Genomic DNA, 23,692 nt, shown 5'->3' with positions numbered 1-23,692 from the left:
ATTTGGATTCACGACATTCTTATACTCTAACAAACGAGAAATACACATACTGTAAGGCAAATCCAAAGTAGTGTAGTATTTGTCTTCGGTTACAGAAATACTAGTTTGAACAATGCGATGAAAAATAAGTCGTCGAAGACTAACCTTAACACCTTCAAGCCACTTAAACACCAATACCATCTCATAACTCGACAATTTGTCTTGGCCTCCCTGCCTTGGAACCACCGTGTTCCATAGAACATTAAGAAAGAATTTTAACTTGGGCGAAAAGGAGCCCGCCAACATATTGCTTGAACCCGTAGCACAATCATCAAAAGAAAGCTTAATTTGTAACTTCTCCTCCTCCGTCACATTTCCCCATTCCGCACCCAGGTTAATTTCATCCCATCATCAGGAACGGAAAACAGAGTACAAAAATCATCGAGGGAGATGGTGACTTCGGACTCGTTCACAACCGCATGCAAAACATCCTTTTCAAAACAAACCGAAGCATAAAATTAAAGTACCTCAATAGGATAAACCGGACCGGTAACCTCTCAAATCTTGGCCCATTCTTGAAAGGTCAAGAAATCGGAGAAAAACCGTAAGGCTTTAACCTTTGTTTACCATGCCGAGAGATAAGATCGTCCTCCATGAATACCGTACCTTATAACATGATTCAGCCGGGTTCTTTCTTCCTTTGTGAACTGAGCCTTGTCAAGCCCCATAGCCGTAGCATTCGGCATATGCTCCCGAAACAGGGTCCTTTGATGACCATCACGGCTAACCATAACTTCCGCCTCTTCAACCGAGTCCTCAACACCAATAACTTTCTTTTTACCTTTATTAAGCTTTCGGCGCTTTCCCTCGATACTAGCTTCACCCCGGTTATGATCGGGATTGGTTGGTTTTGGGGTGGTGAGGGAGTGGTTTTAGGTTGATCGGGTTTATTGCATGGCGGTTTTGGTGATCCGGTCTTAGTAGATGACCGAGTTTAGGGCGAGTTGAGTCGGGTTGTGGGTGGAGACATGATGATGATTGGTGGTGAGGTTGAGTGTTTGAGAGCTTTGAGAAATTGAAAATATTGAGGGCGATTATGGTGATTGTGACATGAGGGAGATGGAGTATATATGGGGGAGTAAATAATTATGTTTAGGTAAGAGTAGGATAGTAAATATAGGCGGCATGGGATTTTGATAAGATTTTCCCCTTTTATTTAGAAAGATTATTTTAGTGTAAATCATAAAAGATAAATGGTAAGATATAGTTATGGTATGGTAAAATATGGTAGGGATTTTTGATAAGATTTCGCCAAAGCAAAATTGCGATGGAAGAATTAGTTCGTAATTATATATATATATATATATATATATATATATATATATATATATATATATATATATATATATATATATATATATATGACTAGCGATAGATTTCCTCGTAAAATAATGTAATATTAAACACGAATATTCTAGCAGCGGAAAATACGGACACAGTCATAGAATCTCATCTATTTGTAGTCAGTCATAAAGATCGTAAAATATTTGTGACAAGTTTAGTAGTCACCAATTAAACCAATTTCCAGCCGTAAAATCTCAAAATGTTCTCGGGTCAATGCCTTTGTCAAAATATACGCCCATTGTTTTTCTGTGCTACAAAATTCAAGTTTTTATTGCCCTTATCGACATGATCGCATAGAAAATGGTGTCGAATATCAATATGCTTAGTACGAGAGTATTGTGCTGGGTTTTTGGAAATACTTATAGCATTCGTATTATCACATAAAATAGAAATACATCCTACATCTATACCATAATCACATAATTGTTGTTTAAGCCATAACAACCAGTGCAACAGCAATATATTCTGCTTCAGCTGTAGATAAGGTAACTGAATTTTGTTTCGTAGATCCCCATATTATAATGTATGGTCCAACAAACGTAGCGATGCCGAAAGTGCTTCTTCTGTCAAGCGAACAACCTGCATAATCTGCATCTGAATACCCTATGAGATCGAAGTTACACCCAAGAGGATACCACATATATAATTTAGACGTACCAATTAAATACATCAAGATTCTCTTAACTGCTATCATATTCGATTCTTTAGGGCACTGTAACACCACACTTATCCAAGAGCCTTAAGCTAGGCCTCTAAGATAAGAGACGGTGTTACTATCTCAGTTGCCCGAGGTAAATAGTATAGAAACAAACGATTCAAGGTACTTTAAAATATATAAAGAATGGTGAAATAAACAGTCCAACCTGGACTTACAGAACTCGGCCAAGCAAAGCAAACAAATGAAAAAAAAAATTAAATTTGAATACACTCCAACCAATAGTGGTAACTAAATTTAAATGTATAATTGCTATAACAAAACAACTAAAGTGATGACACGGTTCCAGCTCACTCGTCCCTAGCCCCAGCATCCATCATACATCCAGCAGCTTTATACCTATTTATCAATCTGTTCCCATGACGGAAACAGACATATAAGACACACAACACTCAAACAAGTCAACTTCATGATCTAAAATAAAATAAATGGACAATGTGTGAATAATACTCCCTCCCATTCATCATAATCTTCCCATTTGTTTTTGGCACAATACTTTAGGAAAAATATTAAAATAGGAGTAAAAGAGTTGTGTGGGGTTGGTAATAGGAGAGAGGGATGAATTATTAGTAGTTAAATAAAGAATTGTGGGGCCAAACTATGGTTACCGAATTCGCTCGTTGCCCTACGAATCGCGAATTGTTAAAAGCGAATTCTATTATGTTGCTTACTGAAAATACATATAACACACATTCTATAAGAGCGAATCGCGAATTGGTAGGGACGTATTCATAGCGAATTCGGTAACCATGGGCCAAACACATAAAGGAAAGTAATAAAATATGAGTAAAAGAGTTGCGTAGGGTTTGGTGATAGGAGAGAGAAATGACTAAAATAATAGTAAAAGTTTCTAAAAATAGAAAGGGAACATTAGTTGAATAATCCATTTCGGAAAAGAGGGAACATTATAGTGACTGGGAGGGAGTATAACATAAATAATGAAATAAATGTCGGGTCACACTGCACTGTCCTCAATAATATGTTACAAGTAGTCTTTTGCCAAGGCACTCAGCCCAACATCAACCACACCATGTGGACATGCCATGCCAGGTCCAGGGCCAACTCTTTACACCGTGCCCTGCCTGTCCTATCCAAACCAAGGTCCACGGCTCTTCCACATCCCCGCGCCTGGCCTATCCAATTCAGGTCCACAACCACCGCAGTTGTGCCTGACCTATCCATATCACAATCCATCTCGCAACCTCGTTGCCAAATAATACCAAATGCCAATATAATCACCAATAACAATATAAATGCCAACAACAATATCTTTCCGCAATGCCAAGTTACTTTAAAATCAATGTAATATGTAAATTCATGATAAAATAGAATAAAATGCCTTCTTGTGATATGAACATGCCAAATAAGATTAACAACAAAAATTAACCATCAACAACCCCAAGAACAATCCCAAGTAAACTGCCAAATAAGCTGACAATGAATTCAACACAACTAATAAGCATTCATGGCAAGTAAAGCACATAAGAAAACCCCGGATACAAATGTTGAGTAGCTAGCCTACCTTTAGCAATTATCCAAGCTTAGCTAATAAATGCTAAAATGGTTCCTCGACAAAGCCGTCACCTAAGTAAAATAAATAATATTCACAGTTACTAACTAATATAATTAAATTACATTACAAAAATAATTAAACAAGACCGTATCATATGATATAGCCAAAACGCCCAAGGTCACACGGTTGAGCCCTGTGTTTGGACAGCCCCAAACAGCCCTCTTCTGCCCAAAACAGCCCCCACAACACCATCACCGTACACCCTCAACACTCACCCCATCCTTCTGCCCAAATCACCACCGTGGTCACCACCATACCCACGACACAAAGCCAGCCCAAAGCCCCCAGGTTCAGGTCATAACCAAATGGTAGTACGGCCCTAACACACCTGATTTATACAGCAAACACAACAACAATAACCTGCTGCTACAACAACAACAACCTGCAACAATAACAACACCTCGCCAACAGCAACACCAACAACAGTCCACACTCACAACCCCCTTTATAACCTAACTGTTTTTATATAACAAAAGCAACACAATATAACTTAAAGACCCGCACCCACACACGGTATACACAATAAACCCCCATCCACGGTCAGTCAAACATTATAAAACCGTCTCAACGAACTATAATGAAAACCCCCAAATTAATTTTTCTAGGGTTACAAAAATCGGCCCATATACTACATAAACTAAGCTAATAATTGAATAAAAGGGATTAGGATAGTCTACTTACGAATTCAGGATGAAGACTAGCTAAGAAATCGTCTCAAACTAGATCAAAACCCCACAACCCGTCGTCTCTGTTGCTGCGGTTGTCGTCGCTGCTATATCGTTCCTCTTAGTAATTTTTTTTTTGTTTTTAATGAATAAAGGTAAGTTTTATTATTTTCAGTATATCTATATATATATATATATATATATATATATATATATATATATATATATATGTTGGGTCAGTTTGGGCTACATCTAACTCGGCCCAACCGAGTTCTTTACTTTAGTATTTTTTTTATTAAACGTCACTAAAACCTATCTCGCCTTATTAATCCCGACTCATTATAAAATATAACATAAAATATAAAAAGCTAATCAACCTTTATAAAATTACGGGTATTACGGTCTTCCCCCCTTAAAATGAACTTCGTCCCGAAGTTCAAGACACACCTTAACAAATTCTAGCAAACAAAATTCTATTCGCTACCAACCTCACTCTAGGATAAAAACATAAATTTCGAAAATAGCGTTGTGACATTCCACCCACCTTAAAATAAAGTTATGTCCCCGTAACTTTAGATAGCAAATAAATCACGCTTAAATTCTAATAACATCAATGACATGAAATAAATTCTTAGATGGTCCTTTCCCACTATTACACCAAAGCTTCAACTTAAAATACAAGCATATAACTTGATAAAAATATAGGTGTCACATTCTACCCCGCTTAAAATGAAGGTTACATCCTCGTAACCTCGAATACTAATTTAAACAACAACTATATTGCCATAACAATAATAATCATAATTCAACTTCACCAAACCTAAACTACTAATTAAGCTAACTAATAGGAATAGTATATTTTACGACTTGATGAGTCCCTTAATAATTAAGCTACCCGGCTACGTGTGATTTACCCATGTCATGAGAGATTATAATAAAACTCGTTAGTACGAAAATGGGTTTGCGTTATATATAAATAAGGACTCGACTTACAACGTTCTTACATACCATAATACTAACCGACTATCAATAGAATACAAATGACTCAACCCACCATCCATACTCACTGCATTACACGTTCTTAACCACCCATGCACCCTTAATTTCATATTCATCCATAACAACCATCATCATTTCGATATACTTGACCAACACAAGACCTACAATAAATCCATGATATAGTCACAACACACCACATCTAACACTCACCGTCACAAGCATCGCCAGCACCTGAAATACTGTGACCACAAGGACCAACACACGCAGCCAGACCATTCCCAAATATGCACCACCCAGTACGAGGACGAACCTCATAATCGAGTATATGATTTGCTACAACCAGTCCTAACTATGATCATAATGTAAGTTTTAACGCCTCTAAACAGTCATTAAGAGATCAGCACATGACCGCCCTTTGACACCCTAGAAACCACCCTCAATACTCGAGCAACCCGACTCAAGAGTCACCTAAAACACGCCATAACAGCTCGAAAGCAAGCAGTAAAACTCAACACTAATACTCGATATTTTAGCAACGAAATCCATAATTCCATGCTTTATAATTATTCTAGCAAACCCCAAACCCTCAGACCAAAGATGCTAAAACGAAAGTACAATAACTCAACGAATATCTACCAACATTGACATAAAACAGAGTACTATTACCGCTACTGTCCAGCCCCTTTTTATTTATTAAAACAGCCACTAAACCATAGTAATAACGCCCGCAAAAGAGTTCAGCTGACATAACCCACCATTGCTAAGCCAAAAATTTCATACCGTTCCCTCGCTACAACTAATCAGCATGTCAAAATTCACTTTCCTTCAAGACTCTCCAAAATAATCGCACGAGGCTGTTACACAGAACTCATAAAATAGCTTACTCTATGCTACTCGTTGCCCAACTCATCTCTGACTCAACAAGTTTAACGAAAGAAATTGTGCGGTAACCTATATATTTATAATTACTTTTTTTATTGTACATCACCATATAAATTTTCAGCAGATAACCAGAAATGCACATAACTAATGCAAAATTAACAATACTAGAATCCAAAATCTCATATAATTCGTTGTTAGATCTAGCGAACTAACAAGTTTAACACTTTGCTTTACCTGACATACACAAATAACCTTCCAACAGTGAGTCAATAATCCAAATCGTCTACTTTGTTATCTTCCTGAAGCGTTATGTGTGTACGCAACTAATGCAACCCCTTCTTACCAAACTCAAACCTATAATAAAGAAATATGTGTACGTCGCTAATAGTATAGACGTAGCAACGACTACCAGAATATATATAAAATGTTTCAGCACATAAATCCGACGAGTCCACAACTAGTAACGGATAGGCATGTATCCCGATAACCCCAACAAACAGAATACATTTAACAAATATACATACAACCCCTATAATCAGTACAATTAATCCAGTATTTCAATGTTCAAACTAATGTCATGCAACTAAACTACCATGACCAATATTATCATATACCACTATCATCACTACACTGCAAATAATCCGTAAATTATCTAAGCTAACCTACTATTAATCAACTCATTATCCTTAAATTTAATCAGCTGAGCTAACCTCTTTAAAGGAAAAACACAACGGTCAATTTCTTGTTCATACCCAACAATTACAGTCAGGAACCTTATTCACATTAATAACAAGGATCAAACATTATCTCATATTATTCTTGTCTATAAAATTCCCAATTCACACCTAGATCTCATAATCACCAATTCCATCTTTTCACATACTAGCTTTTACCAACAATCTCACCCACATGACTTGCTTATAATATTCATACTAATACCAAGTAATATGACACAATATATATCCATATTATAACGCATCAATTTATGTCATTAATCCTCATGTTATTTACGCATTACTAGACATATGATCCCAGAGTAAAATAAAATAAAATAAAAAAATGCTCCCTAGTGCTTATTGGAAATATAAGACAAAAGAATATGCATGTGCTTATTGGAGCTAACTCAAATATTTATATATTTTAAATACTATAAGAATTAATCCCACATCAACAATAAACCAATCAGTCGGGTTTATTTCACTCCGAATTGAGGTAGATGATCTCGACATCAGCCCCTTAAGGGCACAAAATTTCAGTCCTCAAAAGTTCTAACCATTCTATTATCCATTTTATCATACACTAAACTTCCTACTTGGCTTAGGGGCACACATTCCGCATGTTATATTCACAATACAATACACATAAGAAAGGCTCACTTGCACACTAGCATGTTAAATAAGCAAGCATTAGTCACTACACATGTTATAATGCAAATGCAGTATGATTTTCTCCTTTTATTTGGCATATTTTATGGAATCTTGGCATTGGGCACCTTAAATTAATTTCTCTGAACCTTACGGTTCTACACCCTCGACGGTACTTACCTTTTTGCCATTAAGGCCAAATTTTATCATATTGTACCTGCAACTTTCGTTAGTTACACAAGCATACAAAATAATACATAAAAGCATTCACTCTAACTACCCACTCTCACTTATTCTCACCGAGGTGCCCGGTTCAAAACTAGAAGGGCCATAACCCGAATCAAAGACGTCTCCTTAACCCGAGCTAAGGGAGCTCCTAATAGTTTTTACCCAATGTTCATTTTATTTAGACACATCCTAGGTTCATTTAATTCATTTGTTTCATGCCCTAGAACCGTCGCTCTGATACCACTTTGTAACACCCCGCTTATCCAAGAGCCTTAAGCTAGGCCTCTAAGATAAGAGATGGCGTTACTATCTCAGTTGCCCGAGGTAAATAGTATAGAAACAAACAATTCAAGATACTTTAAAATATATAAAGAATGGTGAAATAAACTGTCCAACCTGGACTTACAGAACTCGGCCAAACAAAGCCAAAAAATGGAAGTACTAATTAAGTTTGAATACACTCCAACCAATAGTGGTAACTAAATTTAAATGTATAATTGCTATAACAAATCAACTAAAGTGATGACACGGTTCTAGCACACTCGTCCCTAGCCCCAGCATCCATCATACATCCATCATACATCCATCAGCTTTATACCTGTTTATCAATCTGTTCCCATGACGAAAACAAACATATAAGACACACAACACTCAAACAAGTCAACCTCATGATCTAAAATAAAATAAACGGACAATGTGTGACTAATATAACATAAATAATGAAATAAATGTCGAGTCACATTGCACTGTCCTCAATCATATGTTACAAGTAGTCCTTTTCCAAGGCACTCAGCCCAAGCTCAACCACACCATGTGGACATGCCACGCCAGGTCCAGGGCCAACTCCTTACACCGTGCCCTGTCTGTCCTATCCAAACCAAGGTCCATGGCTCTTCCACATCCCCGTGCCTGGCCTATCCAATTCAGGTCCACAACCACCGCAGTGGTGCCTGACCTATCCATATCACAATCAATCTCATAACCTCGTTGCTAAATAATTCCAAATGCCAATATAATAACCAATAACAATATAAATGCCAACAACAATATCTTTCCGCAATGCCAAGTTACTTTAAAATCAATGTAATATGTCAATTCATGATAAAATAGAATAAAATGTCATCTTGTGATATGAACATGCCAAATAAGCTCAACAACAATAATTAACCATCAAAACCCCAAGAACAATCCCAAGTAAACTGCCAAATAAGCTGACAATGAATTCAACACAGCTAATAAGCATTCATGGCAAGTAAAGCACATAAGAAAACCTCGCATACAAATGTTGAGTAGCTAGCCTACCTTTAGCAATTATCCAAGCTCAACTAACAAATGCTAAAATGGTCCCTTGACAAAGCCGTCACCTAAGTAAAATAAATAATATTCACAGTTACTAACTAATATAATTAAATTACAATACAAAAATAATTAAATAAGACCGTATCAAATGATATAGCCAAAACCCCCAAGGTCACACGGTTGAGCCCCGTGTTTGAACAGCCCCAAACAACCCTCTTCTGCCCAAAACAGCCCCCACAACACCATCACCGTACACCCTCAACACTCACCCCATCCTTCTGCCCAAATCACCACCGTGGTCACCACCATACCCACGACACAAAGCCAGCCCAAAGCCCCCAGGTTCAGGTCATAACCGAATGGTACTACGGCCCTAACACACCCGATTTATGCAGCAAACACAACAACAATAACCTGCAGCTACAACAACAACAACAAGCTGCAACAATAACAACATCTCGCCAACAGCAACACCAACAACAGTCCACACTCACAACCCCCTTTATAACCTAACTGTTTTTATACAACAAAAGCAACACAATATCCCTTAAAGACCCGTACCCACACACGGTATACACAATAAACCCCCATCCACGGTCAGTCAAACATTATAAAACCGTCTCAACAAACTATAATGAAAACCCCCAAATTAATTTTTCTAGGGTTACAAAAATCGACCCATATATTACATAAACTAAGCTAATAATTGAATAAAAGGGATTAGGATAGTCTACTTACGAATTCAGGATGAAGACTAGCTAAGAAATCGTCTCAGACTAGATCAAAACCCCACAACCCGTCGTCTCTCTTGCTGCGGTTGTCGTTGACTCGTCGCTGCTATATCGTTCCTCTTGGTAATTTTTGTTTTTGTTTTTAATGAATATAAAGCTAAGTTTTATTATTTTGAGTATATATATCTATATATATATGTTGGGTCAGTTTGGGCTACATCTAACTCGGCCCAGCCGAGTTCTTTACTTTAGTATTTTTTTTTTAAACGTCACTAAAACCTATCTCGCCTTATTAATCCCGACTCATTATAAATATAACATAAAATATAAAAAGCTAATAAACCTTTATAAAATTACGGGTATTACAGGCACGATTGAAATCGAGCACTCACGCATACACTAAACATAATATTAGGGCGAGTAACAGTTAAATGTAGAAGTGAACCAATCATACCTCGATAAGTCGTTTCATCGACAGACTTACTGTCTTCGTCTATTGTCAATTTCTTATCTGTGACCATAGGAGTGGACATAGAATGAGAATTTTCCATTCTGAATTTCTTGATTAGTTCCTTGATGTATTTTTGCTGGTGGATCATAATGTCTTCATTAGTTTGTTGAATTAGAAGTCCTAGGAAAAACTTGAGTTCTCTCATTATGCTCATTTCAAATTATGAGGTCATCAAATCTGGAAAATACTTACACAATTTATTATTAGTTGAACCAAAAATGATATAATCAACATAAATTTGTACAACTAATAAGTCAGAATCCTCAGATTTTAGGAACAAGGTCTTATCGACAGATCCTCTCTTAAAATTGCTTTCAAGTAGAAATTTAGATAATTTGTCGTACCAAGCCCTGGGAGCTTGTTTCAAACCATATAAAGCTTTATCTAATTTATAAACATGGTTTTGAAACCCTTGTTATCCAGAAATCTAGGGGGATGCCCTACAAAGACTTCTTCATTCAAATAACCGTTAAGAAATGCAGTCTTAACGTCCATTTGAAATAATTCCATTCCTTTGTGAGCTACAAAGGCTATTAATAATCTGATAGCCTCAAGACGAGCAACAGGAGCGAAGGTCTTGTCATAATCGATCCCTTCTTGTTGATTGTATCCTTGTACAACCAATCTAGCTTTGTTTCGTACAATGACTCCCGTGTCATCAAGGTTGTTTCAAAATACTCATCTGGTGCGAATAACAGATCTATCTTTAGGTCTAGGAACCAAGTGCCACACTTTATTCCTTTCGAATTGTTGCAATTCTTCTTGCATGACAACTATCCAATCTAATTCACCAAGAGCTTCTTTTATATTGGTAGGTTCAACGGTGGAGAGAAAGGAGTAGATGGAGCAAAAGTTGTTTAATCCACTACGAGTTTGAACACCTCTCCTTAAATTTCAAAGAATGTTCTCAATGAGATGAGAATGTTTATATCTCCATTTCTTAGAGACTGAAGGCACATCATTGTCATGACCTTCTTCAAATGATTGGGATCCAAGAATTGTTCCCCCCGAGTTTAACTCTGGGGTTATAGTATAATCAGGTATAACTCTTGATTCTATACCTTGGTTGGGATTTGAAGTTATAGCTTCATCAATTATAACTTCGGTTTTCAAGTTCTTGTTTTGATAGGAGGTTATAGTATCATCAAATATAGTCTCAGCTCTCTTTCCCTTTTCATTTAAAGGATCTCCACGTTCATTATTCGTGCCGTCAATTTCTTTGTCTTCTTCATCTAGCTCTGGAGGATCATCTCTAGATAGACGGAAATCAGGTTCATTCATATCTTTTTCCTCATCCTGTTCAGCTTTATCAAACGTATTATTCTCATCAGAAAACAACGTGAACACTTTCCATAATGCATAAAGTTCTTTTATTAAAAACTTTATGTGCTTTACTATGATTAGAGTATCCAAAGAAAACAGCTTCGTCACTTCTGGGATCAAATTTGCTTAAACGATTTTTGCCATTATTATGATGAAAGATTTACTCCCGAAGCAACTAAGATGAGATATGTTTGGTTTTCGTCCTTTAAGAAGCTCATAAGGAGTCTTCTTAATGATAGGTCTAATCAAAGCTCGATTATGAACATAGCATGCAGTACTAATAGCTTCAGGCCAATAGTTGCGAGGTAAACCAGTGCGTGCCATATCCTCTAGTGTTCTATTCATACGTTCAACGACATCGTTTTGTTGTGAGGTCCATGGTGCAGAAAAATTGTGACCTACACCGTTTTCCCTACAAAATTCTATGAAAGCATGATTATCAAACTCGGTGCCATGATCGGTACGTATAGAAACTAATTTTGATTTGTACTTATTTTGGGCAAGCTTTATTAGAACTACAAACTCATCGAAAGTTTCATCTTTTGAATTTAGAAAGAGAGACCAAACGTACCTTGAATAATCATCAACTAGAACAAAAACATACCTGGATCCACCTCTACTTCTTACCTTTATTGGGCCACACAGATCCATATGTAATAGTTCCAGTAGTTCTTTGGTGCTGACCACTCTCTTAAGTTTGAATGACGATCTAATATGTTTGCACCGAGCACACGAGTCACATAGCGTTTCTTGGTCAAGTTTGTTTGATGGCAACCCTTCAACCAAATCTCATTTCTTGAGTTTATTCAGTATAGTAGAGCTTATGTAAGCAAACCTTTTATGCCACAAGCACGGATCGTTTAAATTAGCTTTCATGCATGTAAACGAGTTAGTAGGAATTACATTCAAATCAATTAAATAACCATTTCTTTTACGATGACTTTCAAGAATAACACTACTTGTTCCTTCAATTATTATACGACACGTATCTGAATGAAAAACGACTTTATTTCCCTTGTCGCATAATTGAGAAATACTGAGTAGATTATGCTTGATTCCTCTAACAAGATAAACATCATTAATGACATGAGAAATGGAAATATCGACCTTACCAAAGCTAACAACCTTACCTTTCTTGTTATCTCCAAAGGTAACCTTACCTCCATCAAAGGGTTCAAGTGAAAGAAATAGGTTTATATCTCCAGTCATATACCTTGAACAGCCACTATCAAGGTACCATAGATTATTTTCTTTTACCACAACCTGCAAAGAGATTAGATACACTTTTTAGGTACCCGATCAAGGTTGGGTCTTTTAATGTTAGTAACCCTAAAGATTTGATCTTTTATAACCCAGACTTATCTAATGGTTTTTCGTTTGATAGACGGATGGGTTTGTTTTGGAGGTGTCCTGGTCTTAGGGTAAACTCTAGGTATTTCACGTGGTTGTTTTTCAGGTTGTTTAAGGGAAGCCTTAGTCTTATAAGACTCTTTAAGCTTTGTGGTTGATTAGGTTCATTGCCTTTTTTTCTTGAAATCAAAACTCATATAATAGAACCAACGGAAATTATTATTTCTTGGGATATTCTGAAGGAAATGTAGATCTATATACATTCTAACATACTCATATATGTTTTAAATTAATTTGTCATAAAATTAAAGGTGGAACTTATGCATGCAAACTAATAAAAGAAATGAGAAAGAAACATTATTCTTACAATGGGTATTTCGGTTCAAATGGGCACAAAAGAAATCTCCTTTTCTTTTGTTCTTGAGCTTTCCCTTAATGGAAGAAACAAGATCCAAGTGTAGGATCTCTCCTTAGGAATAATACCCAAAGCTTTCCCTTAATTTAATTAATATTATATGAACTAGTATAACATTAATCTTATGAAAAATGACCCAAAATAATTTGATATTTGGTCTCTCTAAAACCGGTTAGAGGAGAGGAATTATGGAGGATTTTTCTCTTTCTAAAACTTAATCTTTTTTAGAAGTTGGAATGAATGAATTATCTTTTACACTATTGCATGTAGTGTATATTAAAAAATAAAAGACAAAACCCTTTGCCTTTTCTTTTTGTCAACCGTGTAAGAGGAAGGAAGAGGGGAAGAAAAAGACCCAATGCATGCCCTTGTTTGCCTTCACAATGCAAACTAGGGTTGCATGGCTACTAAAGCATATAATTATTGTGTTTTCCACTAATAATACAAACACAATATTTTAGCTTAATTCTCCTCCAATTTTCGGCACATTGGATAATATGGTATCCATTTTATTTTTGTCAATTTTGTCTTATGTCACATGTCATATGTCACACAAATTTGTTATGTATTTTTAACGTATTAAAAATCAACGTATTAGTAAAAATACGTCATATACAAAATCGACTTAGTAATTCATAATTACTTGTACCAAAATATTTTACCGTTTATAAATCGCATTTATAATAATTCATTCAAATTTAATTGTTTCCTTAAACAATAATTTCATCCGAGTAATGATACAATTCAATTACTCAGACCGTATCTCATTTAATCACACTTTAATGTGATACGTAAATTTTACTTCCAAAATCGTCCGTCAATTTTCAAGTAATTTAATTAACTCGTAACATTATACGATTAATTAAATAATCAATTAAGAGTGTCGCCTATAGGTATGACCTAGGGGTCAATCGATCACCACCGTCAAATCGACGAATAATGTCAAACTCTAGTCACCAATCATTACCGATATATGTTGACCGGTTGACGAAAAAATACTTCCCATTTGTATTCTTTAAAATGAGATTTAATAATGATATTTAAATCATGTGATCGCACCATTGTTGAGGACACATTTCCCAACAATCTCCCACTTGTCCTCGACAAGTGTGCGTCACCAATTCTCTTGTCCTATTACTATCTCCCACTCAATGCAAGGTGTCTTTCAGGTCGTATTTGCAAGTGATCATATCGAGAGTGGTTTCCTCGATCTGGAGAATAACTGATTGACCGGACTTATCTATCATAGATACTTTCCGAGCGTGGCCACGCATTTCCAGTTTATTACTCCTCGAGTGGCCCTGAGATATTGTTATAACCCTGACTAGGAGTGGACAATTCCTATTGCACTCATTCCCTTCGACTAGCCACAGCCATCATAACCCAAAATATGCCCATTTGACCCCATTTACGAAGGTCGTAGTAACACAAATCAAAGTTAATCTGAAACTATGCCATCTTAGGCGAATAGTCTTTAGTCAAAAGAATCGACTCATTTGAATACTATAGTAGCTCTCGCCATGACCAGGCTATATGAATTTGCCAGAACTCTATAAACGGTCATAAGGCCCGACAAAATGTTCCTAACAGTCTGCCTATGTGATCGACTAGTCATCTCACATGACTCTATGGCACTTGAACTTGCCATCAATCGCCTCACACTCTAGTCACTTCGAGACGTCACCTCATACAAGTGACTATGGGCAAATACAATGTTAATCCGTGTTCACTTTAACGGGGTTCAATTGTCTCTACAACCCGTTTGGATGTAACAATGTATAAATTAAAGATAAAAGACAAATGTGATTATGAACATGAACCAAAAAAAAACAACACTTTTATTTCATTTCAAAATCTAACAAACACTTGGTACACGTTTAAGTTCCATGGACGTAACATGTCCATCATGCTTAGCCTGCGATAAAGGCTTGGTGAGCGGATCGGCTATGTTGTCATCCGTCCCAACCTTACAAATCGCAATTTCCTTTCTTTCAATGAAATCTCTTATTACATGATATTTTCTAAGTACATGTCTAGATCTATTACTAGACTTCGGCTCCTTAGCTTGGAAGATCGTCCCACTATTATCACAATAGAGAGTGATGGGATCATTGGCGGTAGGTACTACTTTTAGACCTTCCGTGAATTGCACGATCCAAACAGCTTCCTTAGCGACTTCGATCTTTGCGATGTACTCAAACCTCCGTTGTAGAATTCCCGATTCTGACTTCCTTGAAGCTTCTCCATTACGGCACAACCATTGAGCATAAAAACGAAACCAGCTTGTGATTTCAAGTCATCTCTATCTGTTTGAAAACTTGAGTCCGTGTATCCATTAACACGCAACTCAGTGTCTCCTCCAAACACAAGGATAGAATCCTTAGTTCTTCTCAAGTACTTAAGGATGTTCTTGTGAAATCCGATGACTCTCACCGGATTTCCTTGATATCTACTCGTCATGCTCAAGGCATACGAGACATCAGGACGTGTGCATATCATGGCATACATGATTGATCCAACAGCGGAAGCATAAGGGATCAACTTCATGCGTTCAACATCATGGGGCTCGGAGGGACATTGAGTCTTGCTCAATATCGTCCCGGTTACCATAGGTACCAAACCTCTTTTGGATTTGTCCATGCTGAACCGTCGAAGAATCTTATCAACATAAGACTCTTGACTTAGTGCCAATATCCTCTTGGATCTATCTCTATAGATCCGGATACCTAATATGCGTTGTGCCTCTCCTAAATCCTTCATTTGGAAGTGGTTACCTAACCACTTCTTAACAGAAGACAACATTGGAATATCATTTCCAATGAGTAGTATGTCATCGACATACAAGATTAGGAACACAACATTTCTCCCACTGAATTTCATGTATAAACATGGTTCCTCAACACTTCGAGTGAAACCATTTTCCTTTATAACATGATTGAATCGATGATTCCAACTTCTAGATGCTTGCTTAAGACCATAAATAGATCTCTTAAGCTTGCACACTTTGTTAGGATTTTTAGAATCAACAAAACCTTCGGGTTGTATCATGTACACCTCCTCTTCTAAATGCCCATTTAGAAAAGCGGTTTTGACATCCATTTGCCATATTTCATAGTCATGAAATGCGGCAATCGCTAACAAAATCCGTATGGATCTTAGCATGGCTACGGGGGCGAAGGTCTCATCATAATGGAGACCTTGGACTTGGGTAAATTCGTTTGCCACTAGCCTAGCTTTATAGACATCGTCATGTCCTTCTATGCCATTCTTGACCTTGAATATCCATTTGCATTGGAGGGGTCTTGCCCCTTTAGGCAAATCTACCAAGTCCCAAACTTGGTTTTCATGCATAGAATCCATTTCGGACTTCATGGCTTCAAGCCATAAGGAGGAATTTGGACTAGAGATTGCGGCCTTGTAGGTGGCGGGCTCATCACTTTCCATAAGCAATACATCGAGTGTTCCATCTTCCTCGATAAGTCCCACATATCGATCTGGATGGCGAATTACTCGGCCCGTCCTTCTTAGTGGAGGAGGTACAACCGCGTTAGATGACGAAGGAACTTCATCTGGCGTCTCTACCTCGGTTTGTGGCTCTTGAACTTCATCAAGTTAAAAATTTCTCCTACTCTGTCTCTTAGAAATAAATTCTCTTTCTAAGAAGACAGCCTCACAAGACACAAACACTTTGTTATCTTGAGGTTTGTAGAAGTAGTATCCTCGAGAGGTCGAGGGGTAACCTACAAAGATGCATTTTTCGGATCTTGGGGAATGCTTGTTGTCGTTCTTAGTTTTGACGTAAGCATCACATCCCCAAATCTTCATCTAGGATATATTGGGGATTTTTCCCGTCCACATCTCATATGGAGTCTTTTCGGTGGACTTTGTGGGACTATTGTTCAAAGATCGAATTGCGGTTTGAATCGCAAATCCCCAAAACGAGTTCGGTAACTCGGTTTGACTCATCATGGATCGAACCATATCAAGTAGGGTTCGATTCCTCCTTTCGGCAACACCATTGAGTTGTGGTGTTCCGGGTGGAGTAAGTTGTGATATAATACCACAACCTTTCAAGTGTGAATCAAATTCAAGGCTAAGGTATTCACCACCACGATCGGATCGTAGTGCCTTAATCCTTTTGTTCAATTGGTTCTCTACTTCGTTTTGAAATTCTTTGAATTTCCCAAACCCTTCACTTTTATGCTTCATTAAATAGACATACCCATGTCTACTCAAGTCGTCGGTGAAGGTTATAAAGTAGTCATAATTACCACGAGCGGTGATACTCATTGGTCCACACACATCGGTGTGTATGAGTCCCAATAGCTCACTAGCTCGTGTCCCTTTACCACTAAAAGGATTACGAGTCATTTTGCCAAGTAGGCAATATTCGCATGTACCAAATGATTGATAATCAAATGGTGTAATCACATTAGTTGAAATTAATCTTTTGATGCGATTCTCGTTTATGTGACCTAATCGACAATGCCAAATGAACGCTTCACTTGGGTCACTTGTTTTGAGTTTCTTTGATTGAATGTTATAAATATCATTAGTCGGATTTGAGGTCTCTAAAATGTAAATGCCATTGATAGAGGAAGCTTGGCCTATAACCAAGTCGTTCCTAGAAATAGTACAACGATTGTTCTTAATGACAAAACAAAAACCGTCCATGTCTAGCATGGCGATTGAAATAATGTTTTTAGAGAGTGTAGGCAAATAAAAACAATTATGCAAATACAACTCAAATCCACTAGGCAAAGCTAAAACATAAGTTCCCTTGGATTCGGCCGCTACCCGAGCTCCATTTCCAAGGCGTAGATCCACATCTCCCTTGCTAAGCCTCTCCACATCTCTTAAACCCTGTAAATGATTACAAAGGTGAGAACCACAACCGGTATCTAGTACCCATGTCGTAGTGGAAGTATAATTTATATCAATAACATAAATTTCTTTAGGAATTGTACCTTTTGGAGTAATGAGTCCTTCCCTTATATTTCGCAAATACACGGGACAATTCCTAAGCCAATGTCCCATGCCATAGCAATAATGGCACTCATCATTAACTTGCTTGAAGTTTTTTATTTTCTTTCCTTTCTTCTTGAACCTCTTGCCCTTTGAAGCAAGAACTTGATTGCTAGAGCTCCCACTAGCTTTGGCATCCTTATCTTCCAGAGACAAAGACCCTATAGATTGCATGAGGTAGTCTTCCTGAGACGGACTCATACGAGGTCTAGTAGTAGTGGGTGGTTTAGATGAGGTGATGAAGTTAAGGTTTCCATCCGAACCTATCCCAAAATGAAGTTCTCTAGTTGTATCGAGATGATTGTTGGAGCAAACGTCATCAAAAACATTGTGATATGACTCAATAGTTATCGGTGCGGTAGCATTCGTTGGATTCATTGTAAAGAACTACAAATATGGAGGAAAAGGAAATATTAACATTTGTCTTTTTAAATCATACTTGTAAAATATTAGCAAGATATGAACATTTATATAGTGACCTCTACCCAACTATAATAAATGATTCCAAGACCCAAATTCATATCGACTTAGGCACGGTAGGGCCGATTCATCCTTTATCAATATAACTCAGTGGATTAACGTTTAATCGATTCTACTTTTAGAACTCTTAGTCGATAATATTACATTTAACGATTATCTTTAGCCCAAAACACATTCGACAAGGGCACGGTAGGGCCGATACATCCCTTATCAAAAACTTTTGTTGAGTTCAATCCAAATTTCGAATAAATGTGTCCATGATCCAAATCCATATCAACTTGGGCACGGTAGGGCCGATTCATCCCTTATCAACATGAATTCGGTGGATTAACATTCATCACCCACTTCCCCTACCTAACAAGGTTTGTACCCCGGTAGGGCCGAGTGCACTCCCTCGCGAAATAGGTTTTCATGGTTTCTACTATTTGGTAAGGCTATGTCTTAATTGATTGTTTTAGCGAGAGGTCATGTCAATTTATTATCTATCACGTTTTAAGTGAACTAAAGCGGTGAACTACGATAATTTTAATTGACACGGTCGATAAACTCGATAAAATGACAATGCATGTTTAGTTCTGGCGATTTAGCGATGCATGTGACATAAAATAAAATGCAAGCATAAAATAAATAAATAAATCCTAGTATGGCCTTTCCTAAAATAGAAAAACTATGTAACTATTACATATTCGGAAACCAACTCCATTGGTCCCTTGAACTTCGGTTGTGGCACGCATCTCGAGGTAACACCGTCTTTATGTATCGCCATTCTTGAAGAAATCCGTCTTTGGGAACTCCGGAATGAATAAAATTACATAATAAATTACATAATTTCCTATTATACATTTGTAACTAAAATAAAATAAATCTATTAAATTACAAAACGGTGATACGAGATCACAATAAAATTACAACCGAATCGATATTCCCATACATTTCGGGAAATACCAATTCAAATCTAAGGCCATACTAAGTAAAATTACATAATTCAAAATTACATAAATTAAAATTATGACAATCATAAAGAAAAATGCAGCATTATAATATGTATGAACATGCTCAATTTTATGCTAAATCGCCTTTAATTAGCCAATATCGTATATTACTCGGTTTTTACGGATTTGCGTGATTTCAACATTTTTATAATCACAAAAATACATAAACTCATATTTATGCATAGGTTAATTACCCTAACCTCTTAGGACTCAAAATTTAGTCTTCACTAATAATTTGACCATAATTAACCTATATTTTATAAAATTGTTCATAAATGGACCAAAAATTACAAAAATAAGCTATAAACTTAAAATAAATCACAAAATTTCAAATAAATTCAAAATTTGAAATTTAAACTCATGAACATTCTGGAAAAATACCATGACACTCATAATGTTCAAAATCTTAGGTTAAAAATTTCGAAAATTTTCCGGAAAAACAATGTTGCGGTTTATCGGTTTTAACAAAATAATCATAAAAACATGGGAAAAATTATATTCATTAACTTTTCAATTTTAGATCTGAAAAATATAATAAAATGCAACATTAGACGTTTTTCCTAAGTCATAGATTATGTTTTATTAATTTTTCACTAATAATGTCACTATTTATGCTATTTTTCTTCAAAAATCCATAAATCATGCAAAAAGACTTCTTTATAGCCAATTATTTTACACACATCTTGTAAAATTGCATGTGACAACATATTAATTTTCTATGACCAGATTCGAAATTTAACTCATATTAACCTATTTTTCACCTAAATCCGAATTTAATAATGAAAAATCCATTTTTCGAGCATAACAAGTCCAAAAATTATGAAAATTTACAGGTTATCTCAAAATAATATATATGACAACATATCCAAAAATCAATGGAAACTTCGAAGTATAGCTAATTTTAGACCAAAAATGACATTTTTACTCATAAAATCATATTTAAATGCCATTATTGTAAATTATGAACAATAAAAATCCGTAAAATTAACCAAAATATCCTAAAACATTTTAGGACCAGAAATATTAACATGCATGGATTAATTTCATGATATATCATAATAACACAAATTTTACAAGTTTTATATGTTATTCTTATAACTCGGAAAAACTCTTAACCGATTTGCATACAAACAACCGTGGCTCTTGATACCGATTGAAGGAAATGTAGATTTATATACATTCTAACATACTCATATATGTTTTAAATTAATTTGTCATAAAATTAAAGGTGGAACTTATGCATGCAAACTAATAAAAGAAATGAGAAAGAAACATTATTCTTACAATGGGTATTTCGGTTCAAATGGGCACAAAAGAAATCTCCTTTTCTTTTGTTCTTGAGCTTTCCCTTAATGGAAGAAACAAGATCCAAGTGTAGGATCTCTCCTTAGGAATAATACCCAAAGCTTTCCCTTAATTTAATTAATATTATATGAACTAGTATAACATTAATCTTATGAAAAATGACCCAAAATAATTTGATATTTGGTCTCTCTAAAACCGGTTAGAGGAGAGAAATTATGGAGGATTTTTCTCTTTCTAAAACTTAATCTTTTTAGAAGTTGGAATGAATGAATTATCTTTTACACTATTGCATGTAGTGTATATCAAAAAATAAAAGACAAAACCCTTTGCCTTTTCTTTTTGTCAACCGTGTAAGAGGAAGGAAGAGGGGAAGAAAAAGACCCAATGCATGCCCTTGTTTGCCTTCACAATGCAAACTAGGGTTGCATGGCTACTAAAGCATATAATTATTGTGTTTTCCACTAATAATACAAACACAATATTTTAGCTTAATTCTCCTCCAATTTTCGGCACATTGGATAATATGGTATCCATTTTTATTTTTGTCAATTTTGTCTTATGTCACATGTCATATGTCACACAAATTTGTTATGTATTTTTAACGTATTAAAAATCAACGTATTAGTAAAAATACGTCATATACAAAATCGACTTAGTAATTCATAATTACTTGTACCAAAATATTTTACCGTTTATAAATCGCATTTATAATAATTCATTCAAATTTAATTGTTTCCTTAAACAATAATTTCATCCGAGTAATGATACAATTCAATTACTCAGACCGTATCTCATTTAATCACATTTTAATGCGATACGTAAATTTTACTTCCAAAATCGTCCGTCAATTTTCAAGTAATTTAATTAACTCGTAACATTATACGATTAATTAAATAATCAATTAAGAGTGTCGCCCTATAGGTATGACCTAGGGGTCAATCGATCACCACCGTCGACGGCATAATGTCAAACTCTAGTCAGCCAATCATTACCGATATATGTTGACCAGTTGACAGTAAAAATACTTCCCATTTGTATTCTTTAAAATGAGATTTAATAATGATATTTAAATCATGTGATCGCACTATTGTTGAGGACACATTTCCCAACATATTCTACATGGTACCCCTCAATTTTTAGACTTTCTACATGGTACCCCTACACTTTTTAAATCATACATGGTACCCCTAATTGTTATCATTACTAAGTGTACCTCTAAACTTTATTTTTCGTCAATTAAACTCAGTTTTAGGCATTAAGTGATTACTTGGACGCGTTACCAAGCTTGTCATTTATCATCCCATGATATAAAGACTCTATTAGGCTCAATATCCATCTTTGGACGTGATAATTTGGCGGGGGATCAATAATTTTTCGGTCAAAATATTTTTAGCCCATATATATAATTAAATATTAGGATCGAGATAGATATTGAGCCTAATAGAGTCCTTATGTCATGGGATAATAAATGACAAGCTTGGTTACGCGTCAATGTCATCACTTAACGCCTAAATCTGAGTTTAATTGACGGAAAATAAAGTTCAGGGGTACACTTAGTGATAATGACAACAAATAGGGGTACCATGTATGTTTTTAAAAGTGTAGGGTTACCATGTAGAAAGTCGAAAAATTGAGGGGTACCATGTAGAATATCCCTTATTTCTTTCTTCATTCAAGTTAGGTTCATTCACGGGAATATCATTTTCTTTGACTACTGTGTTAGATGCTTCAACAAATTCAATGCCTTTGTCTAAATCTTGCACACGTTTAACACAATTGTCTTGTATATGTCCCATATGACCACAATAATTACAAATCAAGTATTCAGGTAAATTAACATATTTTATTTTCCTGAAATCTCGTTCGGAAGGAGTCGATTTGCATTTAGAGTGGTCTCTACGATCATAACACTCATGTACTAAACTCATTTTCATATTATTATCTGATTGCTCAGTTAGAAAATTTAGGACTTTTGTGCTTCCTTCCCATTTATCATGAACCTTCCTAGCATGTAAGAGCAAATCCTTTAAAGATTGAATTTCTTTTAAACATTCGGAATGATCTAGTTCTACATCTTTAGAAGGATTATTTTCTTTATAGTGTCACGAAAATCCTGGAATCTTTTGTTGAGAACTCGTACCATCTCAGAGTGTAATTTCTTAGTATCGTATAGTAGAGTTTTAGATTCTTTCAATTGCTGATTCAGAGAATCTATTTCCATCTTTTGATCTGAAATTATAGCTTCTCTAGCTATAGCTTCAGATTTAAGAAACTCTTTGACTTTTCTCAATTCTAAGGTTATAGTTTCATTAGCTATAACCTTGGCTTGGAGATGTTTAATGTTGAGTTTTAGTTCTGAGCTTCATTAGCTATAACTTTAGACTCAAGAGCTAACTTCATCTCAGCATTTGTCGAATCTGAAGTTGTAGCTTTATTAGCTGTAACTTTAGAT

The 23,692-nt window shown here is 35.9% G+C and overlaps 1 long non-coding RNA gene across 6 annotated transcripts; it reads right to left on the bottom strand.

Moving 5' to 3' along the window:
• Window positions 1-1,669: 1,669 nt before the first annotated feature.
• On the bottom strand, window positions 1,670-9,992 carry LOC141623470 (uncharacterized). 6 transcript variants are annotated; one of them, XR_012533397.1, is made up of 4 exons: window positions 9,847-9,992; window positions 9,112-9,173; window positions 3,621-3,682; window positions 1,670-1,971 (listed from the first exon to the last, which is right to left on the bottom strand). It is a non-coding gene; the product is annotated as an uncharacterized LOC141623470 (long non-coding RNA). The 6 variants fall into 6 exon arrangements; XR_012533398.1 differs by lacking the exon at window positions 1,670-1,971 and adding an exon at window positions 2,187-2,449; XR_012533395.1 differs by lacking the exon at window positions 3,621-3,682 and having other exon boundaries at window positions 1,670-1,977.
• Window positions 9,993-23,692: the final 13,700 nt, after the last annotated feature.

Source organism: Silene latifolia, chromosome X, assembly GCF_048544455.1.
Source record: "Silene latifolia isolate original U9 population chromosome X, ASM4854445v1, whole genome shotgun sequence".
Classification (NCBI taxonomy): Eukaryota; Viridiplantae; Streptophyta; class Magnoliopsida; order Caryophyllales; family Caryophyllaceae; genus Silene; species Silene latifolia.
Note: the sequence above shows the minus strand (reverse complement) of the source record. Positions and strands in the feature narration are given on the sequence as shown.